The sequence below is a fragment of the Castanea sativa genome, chromosome 3 (genome assembly GCF_040712315.1).
Source record: "Castanea sativa cultivar Marrone di Chiusa Pesio chromosome 3, ASM4071231v1".
NCBI classification, from domain to species: domain Eukaryota; kingdom Viridiplantae; phylum Streptophyta; class Magnoliopsida; order Fagales; family Fagaceae; genus Castanea; species Castanea sativa.
In genome coordinates this window covers 25,457,734-25,472,882 of record NC_134015.1, presented here as the reverse complement: position 1 = coordinate 25,472,882, position 15,149 = coordinate 25,457,734, and the positions used below count along the sequence as shown (strand labels likewise).

General features: G+C 39.2%; 1 pseudogene; it reads right to left on the bottom strand.

The window, feature by feature from the left end:
* Nucleotides 1-12,287: 12,287 nt before the first annotated feature.
* Nucleotides 12,288-15,149, bottom strand: LOC142627125 (loganic acid O-methyltransferase-like; annotated as a pseudogene).

Sequence of the window (15,149 nt, the reverse complement as noted above, 5' to 3'; positions counted from 1 at the left end):
GGAAGGTTGCTATCCTAAAGGGGCAAATCAAACTGCCCATACAAACAGGATCAAAAGTAATGGAGGTGGATTTCATTGTAGTGGATGCCTACTCCCCTTATGCCGCCAATATGGCGAGGCCTTAACTCCATGCCATGGGGGCCATCCCCTCCACCCTGCATATGAAAGTAAAGTATCCCTCTGGAGATCAAATCGAAGAGTTGGTGGGGAGCCAATCTATGGCCAGACAATGCTTGGTGGTTGCAATCAGACATCAAGCCAGAAAAGAGCCCTCAGCCTCTAGCGTGCAGAGTTTATAGCAATTAAAGGTGCCAGTGCTATCCATGGATGTGGTGGGAAGTGAGGTAAAGTGCGAGCAACTGGAAAAGGTTATTATTGGGGATGATAAGGAGAAATTCTTTCAAGTAGGCGTTCAACTCCCTCCTCGGGAGAAGGAGGAACTAATAGGTTTTCTTAGAAGAAATGTTGATGTATTTTCATGGAGCCCTTACGAGGCTTTAGGGGTGGATCCATACTTCATCTGCCACCATTTAAACGTTAATCCATCTGTTGCCCCTAAAAAATCAACCACCTCGGCGCTCATCCAAGGAACACTTCAATGCCATCAAGGAAGAAGTACTCAAACTTAAACGGGCCGGAGCCATAAAGGAGGTGTTCTACCCTGAGTGGTTAGCCAACACGGTAGTGGTAAAGAAGAAGAGTGGGAAATGGCGGGTGTACATGGACTTTATGGATTTAAATAAGGCTTGCCCAAAGGACCCCTTCCCCTATGCCTCGGATAGGCCAGCTAGTGGATGCAATCATAGGCCATCCTCAGATGAGCTTCCTGGATGCCTTCTAGGGATATCACCAGATACTATTGGCCCTGGAGGATCAGGAGAAGACTTCCTTTGTCACGCCTATAGGGAATTATCATTACAAGGTAATGCCATTTGGGCTGAAGAACGCGGGATCTACTTATCAGAGAATGGTGACCAAGATATTCGAACCACAGTTGGGCAAATGTATCGAGGTCTACATAAATGACATGGTAGTAAAGAGTAAAGTGGAATCCGAGCACGTAAACGACCTCAGAAATATTTTTGGTATATTAAGAAAACACAAGCTACGCCTCAATGCTTCAAAGTGTTCTTTCGGTGTCGGCTCTAGAAAGTTTATAGGCTACATGGTCACCCATCGGGGGATTGAGGTCAACCCTAATCAGATCAAGGAAATCTGCAACCTACAGCCCCCTCGGAACCCCAAAGAAGTCCAGAAATTGATAGGAATGACTTCCGCCTTGAACCGGTTCATCTCTAGATCAGTAGATAGGTGCCAACCTTTCTTCCAGCTGCTGCATAAGTGGAAGGGATTTGAATGTATGGAGGAATGCTCCTCGGCCTTCCAACAATTGAAGGAGTATCTCTCTCGCCCACCCATTATGTCCAAACCCGAGAAGGAGGTTCCATTTGCCTACATTGGAGTAGCATCGCACGCGGTGAGTCTGGTATTGGTGCAAGCCGACAATAGGGTACAGAAACCAGTCTACTATGTGAGAAAATCATTACACGAGGCAAAAGTCCGTTATCTACCCCTTGAAAAGGCCATCTTGGCAGTAGTACACGCTACGCGAAAGCTCCCGCATTACTTCTAGGCACACACGATTGTGGTTCTAACCCAACTCTCCCTTCAATCACTACTTTGGGTAGCGGACTACACGGGGAGGATTGCAAAATGGGGGACGATTCTATGAGTTTTCGAAATCAAATACATGCCACGCACTTCCATGAAGGGTCAAATTCTAGCAAACTTGGTGGCCGAGTTTGCTGAACCTTCGCTAGTGGAAAACAAGGAGAGGCCCGACATGGATGGAAAATCAGTTGGGACAGTCGCCGTATAGGAGCTTTCACTATGGAAGGTGTATATAAATGGTGCAGCTAATCAGAAAGGATCAGGAGTGGGGCTGATTATTATGTCCCCCGAGCGGATCACCGTCGAGAAATCCTTAAGGTTAGGCTTCACAGCCACAAATAATGAGGCTAAGTATGAGGCTCTGTTGATAGGAATGGCTATGGTACGAAAGATGGGAAGGCGAGTAGTGGAGATGTTTTCAGACTCGAGGTTGTTCGTAGGCCAGGTGAAAGGAGAGCTGGAAGCCCGAGACGTAAGGATGCAGGATTACATGAACCGAGTCAAGCACTTGCAGGCAGAGTTTGAGTCTTTCTCCCTGCAACAAGTACCAAGGAGCAAAAACACGCATGCAGACTCCCTTGCCACTCTCGCAACCTTCTCGGCGCAAGGTTTGCCTCGGGTGATCTTAGTTGAAGATCTGTACAAGCCTGCTAAGAGGGAACGGGAGAGGGTCCTCCTTCACCAAATTCGGGTGGGGCCCAACTGGATGGATCCTATTGTGTTATTTCTTAAAGACGACATCCTGCCTGAGGAAAGGGGGGAGGCTGATAAGGTGCGGAGAAAAGCTCCCCATTTTTGGTTATCCAAGGACCAAAATTGTATAAACGCTTTTTCTCAAGGCCTTATTTGCTATGTGTACATCTTGAGGCAATAAAAATTCTCCTAGAAGAGCTACACAAAGGAATCTGTGGGAGTCAAATAGGTGGCAGATCTTTATCTCACAAGGCTTTCACTCAAGGGTACTAGTGGCCGAGTATGCAGAAGGAAGCACAGGAATATGTGAGGAAGTGCGACCAGTGCTAGAGGTTCACCCCAAACATTCACCAACCTGTGGGTGTTCTCAACCCCCTCTCTTGTCCCTGACCTTTTACACAATGGGGCTTGGATATTGTGAGACCTTTCCCTAAAGCAGTAGGAAATAAGAGACGACTTTTGATTAGTACTGATTATTTCACCAAGTGGGTTGAAGCCGAGCCTCTATCAAACATCAGGGATGTGGACACCAAGAGATTTGTGTGGAAAAACATTGTTACTCAATTTGGGATTCCTCATACCCTCATCTCAGACAACAGCCTTCAATTTGATAGCAAAGCCTTCAGGAAGTATTGCTATGACCTGGGCATTACAAATAGATACTCCACCCTGGCATATCCACAGGGGAATGGACAGGTTGAGGCTGTCAATAAGGTCATAGTGAATGGACTCAAGAAGAGGTTGAATGATGCAAAGGGAAAGTGGGTGGAAGAATTGCCATATGTTCTTTGGACATATTGGACTACACCTCACAGATCCACGAGAGAAACCCCCTTTTCAATGACTTACGAAGCCGAGGCCATGATTCCTTTCAAGACCAGGTTCCCAACACTGAGTACAAGCTCTTTCACTCCGAGTAACAACGATGGAGTATTAGAGAAGAGCTTAGATTTGATTGAAGAACAAAGGGAAAATGTCATGGTTCAATTAGCCTACTATCAACACAAGTTCAAGCCAGGGTACGATTCAAACGTGAAGTTAAGGTGACTAGCACCTGGGGATTTGGTACTAAGAAAGGTTCCAGGTACTGTGAAGAACCTAGCATAGGGAAAGTTAGGGCCCAACTGGGAAGGGCCATACCACATCACTTCGGTAGCTGGAATAAGGGCTTATTATCTTGAAGATTTAGATGAAAATGTTGTACCACGTCCCTAGAATGTAAATAACCTGTGAATGTATTATTATTAATAATGAAAGCCTATGATGTCCTATATCGTCTATTACATTATGTGTTATCCTTCTTACATTATGCGTTACCTTAGTTACACCTGGTCCCTCAGACCACCTATTTTGGATTACATATTCTATGTGTTAAACAAAACTTCGGTCATGATTTGGGTAAATTAACATCTTAGTTACATATTTTGAGTGTTAAGCAGAACCTCGACCATGCCTTGGGTAAAATAACATCTTAATTAAATATTCTAAGTGTTAAACAAAACCTCGACCATGCCTTGGGAAAATTAACATCTTAATTACATATTCTAAGTGTTAAACAGAACCTCAGCCCTGCCTTAGGTAAATTAACATCTTAATTACATATTCTAAATGTTGAACAAAACCTTGGCCATACCTTGGTTAAGTTTTCTGAAGGTTAAATCTTGGTATCAACACTCAGTAAATACGCATGTGGGTTTATTTTACTTGATTTAGCGACAATTTATTATTATTAGTCTTTTGCCAAAACATGAGTTTCCCTTACTCTCAGCAAGATACAGAATGCCAACCATAGTTAGTTAGAGATAAACATTGCAAGAATAGACAAGAGAGAAAAACTAAACTACATTAGCCATATAATGAAAGCCATCGTATGTTCATTACTCCAAAAAGATAGGTACATCTTGTTCGTGGCAATACGCCACAAAAAAAAAAAAAAAAAAAAAAGAGGGGAGGAAGGTTCCTGGACTAGGTCTTGGCAGGAGGAGGATCCCCTTTGCTGCTTGGCTAAGAGGTAGGAGGGTCAGCTGCCTTAGGATCAAAATCTTTGGCCTTGGCAGTGACATCTCCGGCCTTGGCATCAACCGCTTTGGCTTTGGCAGCAAATTCTTTGGCCTTGGCGCTAGCATCCTTGGCCTTGGTGTCCATACCCTTAACCTTGGATGCCTCCACCCCTTGGTGCTAGCATCCTTGGCCTTGGCATCCATACCCTTAACCTTGGATGCCTCCACCCCTTGGCTTGGCTCACCAGCTTTGCCAGATTCTTTAGAGGCCTTAGGAGGAGGAGGAGGAGGAGGAGGGACCTGGGGGGCAAAGGGTTGTTCGGACGTGGTGGACGGTGGGGCAGCAGGAGGGGGAAGCATTGATGGGACTGCACGAATGTCTTGGGGGTAGAAGTTATTATCCTCATTCCTCCATTCTGAGGTGGCAGGGACCCCCGCAAGGTTGAGGGCTCCTATCTACACCTCCTTGCAGTAGTCCCTACAAACCTCGTCCAACTCATCCACCTAGCGTACATCTGTCTCATCCACCCTTTGGTTGTAAGCTGCCAGTGCCAAGGCCTCAACCGCTTCCTTAGCTACCTTGGCTACCTCCTTCGCCTTCCTCAGCTCCTCCTTCAGGTCCGTAGCCTCCTTCTTGGCCGTTTCCAATTGGATTTCAATGTAGTGCAGCTTTTTGATGTGCTCCTCAGCCTGCGCCTTGGCAGTCTTCAGACCAGCCTTGGCGCTCCTCCTGCCCTTCTCCTCAGCAGTTAATTTTGAAGAGAGCTCCAGGATTTTCTGTTCAGAGGCGCCCAAGGTCATTTCAGTCTCGACGCGAAGGGTGGCCTTGGCCCTAGCCTCATTTCTGGCTTCGTTCACCCACTCCTTAGCTGTGAAGACCTCCTGGATACACTACACAGAAACAAGAAAAGAACACATTGTCAAATAAGAGGAATGACCAAATACAAGGGGAAATCTGCCAGGAGACTTACCAAAGCCAAATCCCTTTTCAGGGACAAGAAGAGGTTTAGTTGCCTCATCTTCTTCACGGCAGACATATCCCTCTGCAGTAGGAGAGGTTGCTCCAAGGCTTCGGAAAGATGGTAGGCTTGCCCTCTCTAAAATTCTTTGATACTAGAATTCCATGGTATGGCTACCCCCTCCAGCCCCACTCAAGGGTCCCGCACTAGGTTCGGAGGGCGCACCTCAACCAGAGTCTGATCCTTCTTACTCTCTGCCAAGGAGGCCTTTCCCTTTCCCTTAGCCTAAGCAATCTTATACTGCTTGGAAGGGATTGCCTCATCCTAAGAGTCCACCTCCCCTTCCTCGGAGACCTCCTTCTCCTTCCTCTTCTTCTTCAGAGGTGGCACAGCGAATACGTTGACCGGGGGAGCGGGTGGTGAAAGGGAGGCTGATGGGGGTTATGACCCTGAAGCGTCCTTGGCCACCGGCCCCTTGTTCCTGTCAGCAAGAAGTGCATGTAGGCCCCTCCTCTGCAAAGACATCCCCTCTTCTTCCTCTGAGCTATCTTCCACCCGCGCAACAATGAACCGTGAAGTGTGGACACCGGAGGACCTGTCAAACTCTTCTTCGGAATCTGAGACAGAGATCACGGCCTCTCTTTGCTCCTCTTCTACTTCCTTGGGACGAAACTAGTCTATCTCCTCCTCGAGCGAATGGAGCGAGGAAGCTATCTCCTCTCTTGAGGCAGCTGCTTTGGGAGGAACGCGTTGGATGGGCAACTCTTCTAGCGTAACGTCCTTCAAGGCCAAAAATCCTGGCTTTGTAACGTCTATTCAAGCTAAATAGTGATCGCCTGCTCTAATCGAGTTGCCCACATCCTGAAAGATTGTTTACAAGGGCTCGAAGCCGAGTATGAGGTGGATAGCTCTTAACTGCTTGTCCTTTCTTACAAAGACCTTAGGCCTGAGAACTCTGTTGAGGTCTACAACATTGACAAAGCTGATGTTAGGCATCACGCACCTTTTATCTGCAAAATAATTGAGAGGCAAAAGCTGGGTCAGAATAACGAAACCTTTAACCAGGAAGAGGTTGTTTATCAAAAGAAAGAAGAAAGCAATAAGACTACAAAAAAGGTGCCCATATTAAAATGCCTAAACCTAGGGTGCCCTACCTAGCTCTCCCTCTCGAACCGGGCAGTAGAGGCCATCATGCCAATCACCAGAGACGATCAAGAAGTCATCTTTCATACCCTTGTTGGACTTGGGGAGGACGAGACTAGCCTAACAATGAGAGACCTAGATTTAAGGTAGTAGCCCGCATCTGCGAGCGAATGACACTCGTACATCTAGACCACATCGTGCCAGGTGAGGTTTAGCCCTATTTGCTTATTGAGAGCGTCCATGCTGCCCAAAACTCTAAATAGGTTGGGCGCACACTGGTGGGGGAAAATCTTATGGGCTCTCAAATAGTCCCTCGTTACCCTCCCCATGGGTATCCTCATTCCACCTTCTATAAAGGCGATCATGAGTATGGCTACTTCTCCTTCCCTTCTAAGATCGGTCCATCCGCCTGGGGGGCAATACCGCAAGGAGATGCCCCAAGGGATTTGGTACAAGGCACTAAACCCCTCCACACCCGCGGCGGAGTCAACTAAATGAGTGAACCTACCCATCGTGACGAACTAAAGGGAAATGTAGGAGAAACTTGCTAGAAAGAAGTAAAGAAAAGAAGGCCGAGGAGATTGGCCGATGAGAAAATAGCCTAAAAAGCAAAGAACTTACGGAAAATAAGGACAGGGGATGCCTCAAGAACTTCTCGAGAATTGGAAGGTTTGGGAAATCTTAAGAGCTGAAGAGTATAGGAAGCCTTGGAAGTTCGAAGATTTGCAAAATGGGAAAAAGGAACTCTCCAGGCGTCATTTATAGGAGGCGAAATTGGGTGGGAGTTGTCTTGCCCCAAATTTCGAGGAACGATACCAGCCGTTGGATCTCCATCTCACCATTGGACATGGGAATAGGGCACCATTGGAGCATTTAATAAAGTGTTGTGGACTCCAAAGCATCAGGAGCGGTTACAAGACAGGCTAAACGACATTCTCACGTGGGAAAGTAGGGAAACGTGCAGGATCTACCACCTAAGTTCAAAACCCCATTCTTTCTCCTCAAACACGAGGGAAACACTGGAGTTTTGAGGGGTTATTGTGGGGTACAGTAATCTGGTAAAGTATCATTGCCACATGTCATACCAAGCGCCGAGGAGGCCAAGGCAATTCCGAGGAGATCCTACCCTTGGATGGGGGGGGGGGGCACAATAGTGGTACGCCACCTAAGAAAGACATATTGCAAGAGAAATGGGCTAGGAGTGAGGATTAGCCCTAACGCACTGAGGGGATGGTGGCTGCCACCCCATTTAATGCATCCCACGAAATCTCTTGACTGTATTTATGTGGAGAATACCCTTGAACAATGCTACATTTGGAACAATGCTACCTTGGTTGCCGCTCCTCACAAGGGTTAGGGGAAGGTGTCGGATGAGACTAGCACTTGAGTAGTGGCCTACACAATCAACAAATGGAAGACCAAGATCATCTGAGAGGGTCTATATGAGATAAAGGGTCCCCCAGAGAGAGGGGAATCAAAAAAATAGGAGAGAGAAACATTGTAACGCAAAGAACTGGAACTGTAAACAAATCTCATAGTGATATATTTTAGAACGAATCTCCTCGGACTTGACCAAGGAGAACTATCATTCACTACATTGTGGTTGCTTTCTGTTGTTCCTTACTTTCTTGTTATTTTTGGCCCATAGTAAGCGTTATCTCACCCATAAAAGCCTAGTTTTAGAGCCCACTCTCTAACAAATTTATTATGTTGGGCAATTTGGGCCTGCGTCCTCTAGTCGATTGGCCTCAAGAGCTAAATCCAATCCCTACAATATTATTTGTTACAAATATTTCTTCAAATTAAGGGATAATATTTGACAACTTTTTAATTTAGGTAGAACTTTATCATGTAAATTGCAACAAATTTAAATTTTATTCAAACTAAAAGTCTGTCATAAAAAATTCTAAACTTAAATCCCAAACAATAAGCCACATTTTCTATCTAAAAAAAATCTCGTGTTTTGACTTCAAATCCAACTAAAAGTTATTATCAATATTTTAAGAACAACTAATTAGTAAATCAATTTCATACATTTAAATTTCAACAAATTTAAATTCTATCCAAACTAGAAGTCTATTATCAAAAATTTCTAAATTTAAATATTTAAAAAAATTTAAATTCTATTCAAACTGAAAGTCTAGTATAAAAAATTATAAACTTAAATCTCAAACAACAACCCACGTTTTTTTTCTTAGAAAAACAACATTTTGACTTTTACTCAAACTATGAGTCTATTATCATCATTTTATGAACAATTAATTAGTAAATTAATTTTATATTATTTATTATGATATATTCCCTTAAATTAAGTGATAGCATTTAACAATTTTTTAATTTAGATAAAATTAAAAGTCTATCATCAAAATTTTCTAAACTTAAATCCCACAGAACTTACGTTTTTTTTTTTTTTCACTTTTTTTCCACATCAACGTTATTTTTTATTAATTTGAATTTTTTTTATTTACTTCTCTATAAGTTTATCAAATAATTCCTCTCTCTCTCTCTCTATACATTCCCCTGCCTCTACCCCAAGCCAATCCCTTCACCATGAATTAGAGTCCCTACTAGACAACTTTTGGTATGTTGCTTCGTCCTGAAGCTCCAAGGTGGCTGCGTAGAAATCGTAAGTATGTGATTTTTCATGTCTTTTTCTATTTGGTTTGATGGAGATTTTTTTTTTGTTTTGTATTTTTGAGAAACGTCTGATGGTCTTTGTCAATTACATACGCATATACAATTATTGGCTTCAATATTTTTAGCACACACGCATGGTAGGTACTATACAAAATTGCTGCTTTGCTATTTCTTGCATGCGCTTTCTTGGCTATTATCTTGATAATGACTTTTCGATGGTACTAAAATTAGAGAATTTTTAACAAATTTCTCAAAGCAAAAGTCATTGATGATTTAGGTGAGCTATCTCTTAAGAAGAGGATTTCTAGATTTTTTTTTTTTTTTTTAAATTGTTCAATCTTTTTTGTTTGGAAGTCAGTATTTGTTTTGTTTTATTTTAGGTCCCTTGCTATATATGTTTGGCCGTGGTTTTCTCATTGTGGGTAATTCATTGTTTGACGTCCCCACAAGATTGATTTTGTTTCTTGTGAAAAATGAGTGTTTAAATTGTTAGAGGTATTAGGTTTATGTGTGTAGGCCCAAGAGACCTAATTTTATTGTAAACCCATGTATGCCTAACCCTAGCACACACACACACACACAACCTCTCTCTCTCTCTCTCTCTCTCTCTCAACCCTAATCTAAAGTAAAGTCTAAAGACCAAAAGCTTGATGTTGGAGACATGACAAACAAGGGTGCTTGATTTATGTAATTTTTTTTTTCTCTCTTTCTCTTTTTGGTGAATTTTTCTTATTAATCCAATCATTTAATTTAGTTTTAATAGTAAGGTTGTTCTCTATATACAAAAATCTACTAGAGCCATTTAGCCTGTTATTATAGGCAATCGGAAAAGATAATTTTTTGTGTTTATCGCTATCCACCAATAGTATTCACCATTCCAAATTTTAAGTTGGGTTATTTTAAGGTTTAGTTGTTGAATATTGTAAAAGAGGATTGTTTATTTGTTAAATAATTAGAGAATATTCAAAGTGAAGCATATTTTGTTAAATGGGTATAGAATTTGATATGTTTGATGCTCCGCTTCATTTTTTATATTAATTGGGAATCTTTGGGTTATGGGATAAGAATTATGGGTTTTAACTAAATTTCTCAGAAAAAATTATAGTCTGGTTGTTACAGTAAACACCCCCTAAACAATAAGTTTAGGGATATAATTTTTTTTTAATATATTAAATTCATATTTTGTAGATTTTATTTTTAAGTAAGATAAAGAGCTGCATATTTTGGGGAACAGATTCAATTCTAGGTGTGTTAACAAATTCTGTTAATTTTTATAATGACTTTTTTTTTTTAAATAAACTTTATGTTCCATAAGTTTTTTTTATTCATTGTAAATAATAATAATTGTACAAGAATTTTTTTCTTCCTTTTATAACATATTGTTGTTAATAGATAAACCAAGATAAAATCATATATCATATTCAACACCTTATCCATGTCTTACACGAGTTAGCGACTAGTATAATATAAAATCGAAGCATAGATGACTTTTTTTTTTATTGACTTCGTAATATTGTGACACCTCACCTTGGTGGCATCACACTTTTCCACATCATTATTATTTTTTAATATGAACGATTATTTAGATTAAAGGGTGCGTTTGTATAAGTTATTAAAAAACAGTGTTTTGAATTTACAATGAACGTTTGTACAAAAGTTACAAGGAGTTGTGGTTGCAAAACAAAATTTTGGGTTTTAAAAACGTTATTTTAAGCTCCCAAAATGCCTAACCAAACAAACCCAAAGTTTCAAACAAAATCAAGATCACTCCCTTATACAGGAAAAAAAAAAGAGAGAGAGAGAGACCTGATGCATAAGAAATCTTCTCTCTCTCTCTCTCTCTAGGCTGAATTTTATTATCTACTATTCTATTTATAATTTGAATTATTTTTTAGTTTACAGTCTCAAACAAAATCTAAATCACTCCCTCACGCAAAAAAGAAAAAAAGAAAAAGAAAAAGAAAAAAAAAAAGACCCAATGCAGAAAAACTCCCTCTCTCTCTCTCTCTCACTCTCTTTAAATCTCTAAGCTTCCCCCAAACCCTAAACTCAAGCAGTCGCTTCCACTAAAAAGATTGCAGTCACATCAGATGCTCTCCTTCCGCAGATTCAATGTGCTTTTTCTTTTTTTTCTTTTAATTATAAATCGATTGATAAGATGCTTGAGCTAGTGCAATCACCTTTCTCTAAAATTTTGTCTTTCGAAAGCATAACCCCAAATCAATGTTAAGAAAAGAGAATTTGCTATAGTGGTTGTTTGTTAGGTATCAAATGTTGTGTTTTACAACCATTTGATGTGGCTGTAAAACATATCAAATGATCGGCGATGCACGGGACAGTTTAACAAAATTAAATGTGCTATGTATTCTATACCATGTTTTTTTATATTCTCTCTATTAAGCTATTATTATAATAATTTATAGCTCTAAGTCATGTACTTGGAAATTTTCTATGTAATTTATAAAATGTTCTATGTATATATGATGAAGATTTGAAAGATTTATGGGTGCCACTTTTTTTTATTAAACATTGCCATGGATGGTGGCACTTTTCTGATTTTATGTTGAGATCTATGATTTCTTAAAAATTGTAAAAAGTATTTGTCTTATTTCCCTTCTTACAATTCATGACAAAGCATCATATAAAAAAGGATATCCTGTACGTTTTGGAGTCGAAAAAATGGGTAGGGACTAAGGTTTAGTTTGAATTTAGTTTCACTAGCAAACTTTGTAGATTAGTCATGATTAACAATAATAGTATTGATGAACCTAATGGATTATCGGATAATTTCTTACAGATTTTTTGAAAATGGACCGCAAATCGCGCGGGATATCAACCAGTTGTATTGAACTGCACAACCTATTGATGAATTGAAACATTGAATTGTGAACTCAAGTGTGATTCTTTTCATTACAATGCAACGAATCATATATCTTAGAGTGTTGTTTGTACTTGACACTTGCATTACATTCAATTGTTGTTACTTTTGCTCTAAGTTATGACTTTACTAAACATTATTCGTATAAAAGAGGCTAAGTCCCTATTATTATGGACCTTTAATTTATCAACTTAAGTACATTTGTAGCTGATATTGAAGTTTCTTTATGACATTGAAATGAATATTGTGTTGAAACATATGCAAATTTGTGACACAATAAGAAGTCTTGCGTTTGCTTCCAAAGTCGCATCATATGCGTTTCAAAACAATAAAGAGTTGATCTCCTTCGTTGTATTTTGACTCCAACATGCTGATAAAATCTCCTTGTTTTTTACAGAATCGATCAAATAGTTCATCAATAATCTCAACTCCAAAATGTTTGCTTATTATACCCTCCATGCCAGCTCTTAGGTGCATCGCGCATGCCTAGACAATGAGGTCATCAGCTCCTGCGCAAGGTAGTGTTATCTCCATTCTTTCAATGCTAAAGCACTCATTTCTTTCCACGAGTTGCGTCATCTCCTAAGGTGAGGCAAAATACACAGGCAAGTTAAAGGTGTCCGCCTGAGCTTCACTAACTAATCCCTGCAAAGATAAGAGTAGGTATTTTGGTTTGAAAATACTAAAACTATTACTGATATTACTAGAAAATGCCTACAACCTGATGTGGTTGTGGATGCGATTGGTCCTATTTCAATAAAATAATAAATGAATGTTTGAATATTTATGATTTTTACACAAATTAGTTTGCAAAGCATATGTAATAAAATTTATAGTATCTCTAACATCATTCTTTTCGTTTTTACACATATGGAACATAAATTGTTCTTGGAACAATGCATAACTAGGAGATGTGAGAACCTCCAACATCTACAAAAGAGATCCTCATGAAGTGGTTTTCTTTTTATGTTGCTTGCCTAGCAAATTGCTTGTACATTATATAGACAGCATATGAACAATTTAGATCCTCATGGGTATGAAGTGGTCCATATGCTGCCATAGCAAATTGAGTATATAAAAGTTTAAGTTCTACAAAATTTTGTATCTTTAGGGCCCAAATTCTAAGTTCATATGCTGCCATTTAGAATAAGTTCAATAAATTTACTTGCAGTGATCTATTTGACTTGAAAAATTTTCTAGTGCAAAAAGTAATAGTTGATTGCTGGCTTACCTCCTTTGCCATACCCATGAGGCACTGTCCCATGAAATCAAAGATCGCACCTGTTAGTGTACTGGAATGAGGAATCCCATTTGGAACACCTGGCATAATAAGCACCAATAGTCCTCCCACCACAAGCTCTTTAGCCTACAATCTAAAAAGGCTGTTATGTCCTTAGCAAATTGGGTTGTAAAAGCTTGAGCTACTTCATCTGGGGCACTTGCATAGTGAACCCTCCCCTTGTTCCACGCAGCAGAGTTCTTATTTAGCAATTCTTCTGGCACCTTAGAGAGACATTGGAGTGCATAAGATGAATATACAAAATCGAGAGAGAAATTAGGGAATAGCCGACCATGGAAAGACCCTGGCACTCCAGTTGCAAAGTATGACCTTTCTGGTGGGAGAGACGCAAAGAGGGTATTAAAATCATTGGATGCGTGATCATTGAAGAACACTTGAAATTCAGGCATTTCAAAAGCAAAGCCTTGGGAATGAGGGATTATTACTTTTGTTGCACAGCATCTGTTATATTTTGCATAGCAATAAAGGTATTTGGCCCAACTGAACATCCCAAATCTGCTATACGGAATGTTCCCTTTGAGCTAGAAAATATTTTTTCTACATCAAGCTTCTCCGCAATTACATCATCAATTATTGCCTTCACAGCATTTGCACCTGCCCTCTGCATACTAGGTATGTCAATCATACTAGTTTTCGACTTTTATAAATGTCACTTTTTATTTTATACAGTTTTTCTTTTCTTTTCAATTTTTAAACAATCATATTTTCAAAAAAGATATACCAAATGGATACTAGAGTCCGATTCGGAAGAGGTTATTTAGTTAAAACTGAAAATATTTTACTGAAAGTATGGTAAATGAAGTTAAAAACTAACTGAAATAGTATAATGTGACCTGAATAGTACCAAAAGTACAATGAGACCTACAAATAGTAAAAAAAATTGCATTTTTTAGTCAATGCCAAATGCAACAATATAGATTTATCTAAACGGACACTAAGTTAAGTAATTAAGCCATTATTAACATATATGCACAAGTATATAACAAGAATCAATGGTATTGTTGAATCATGGATGTAAACTTATAATTGATGTTGTAAATGAATCCATTGGCTTTTTGGCAGTCTCTCTTTCTTTTTGACAACTATGACTAAAACACGTTAATAGAATACATAAATTTTCAAAAATAAAATATTTTTATTAAAACATTTTGCTCCTTGATAAACTTTTTTATATTATTATATAGATAAACAACGCATTCTATTCGCCAATAAATGAAGTCTTTTTTTTTTCCTAAGTGAGATGTCATATATATATATTTTTTTATTTTTTTGAAAAGTCCACAGTTAAATTACATGTTCTATATGTTCTTAACATGTATGCCAATTTTCATGTCAATCGGATATTATTTACCATTCAATCCATAAACTCATCTTTTATGTATTGTTTTAATCTACAAAAACTTGAATTTAAACACTATTTGATCGATGACATGGTATATTTGATCATCTTGAAATTTTGCAAGCTTGAAATTTTGCAAGCTTGGAGAATAGATGAAGATAATAACATCCAACAGTAGATTTGTCAAAAATGGCATTTAATTAAAATATATTGGGTGATATAATATAACATTACTAAAAGTTATATTATGTGTAACTTTTTTTTTTTTTGAAAAGATATTATGTGTAACTTGAACCCAAGAGATTTATTATCATGCACATTATTTGGCTGGTAAAAATTCATTACCAAATGATATACAGATTAGTATGCAACATGCCTAGCCAAATAAAATAAGAAGAGTGTAAGAAATAGCAGAAATAGATAATAATATTGAAGAAACCTGGAAGTAGGAGTTTTTGGTATAACTATTAATGCCATCTCCGCCATTCATTGGACAAGATTCAGGCACTGTATATGTATTGTTGCTCAT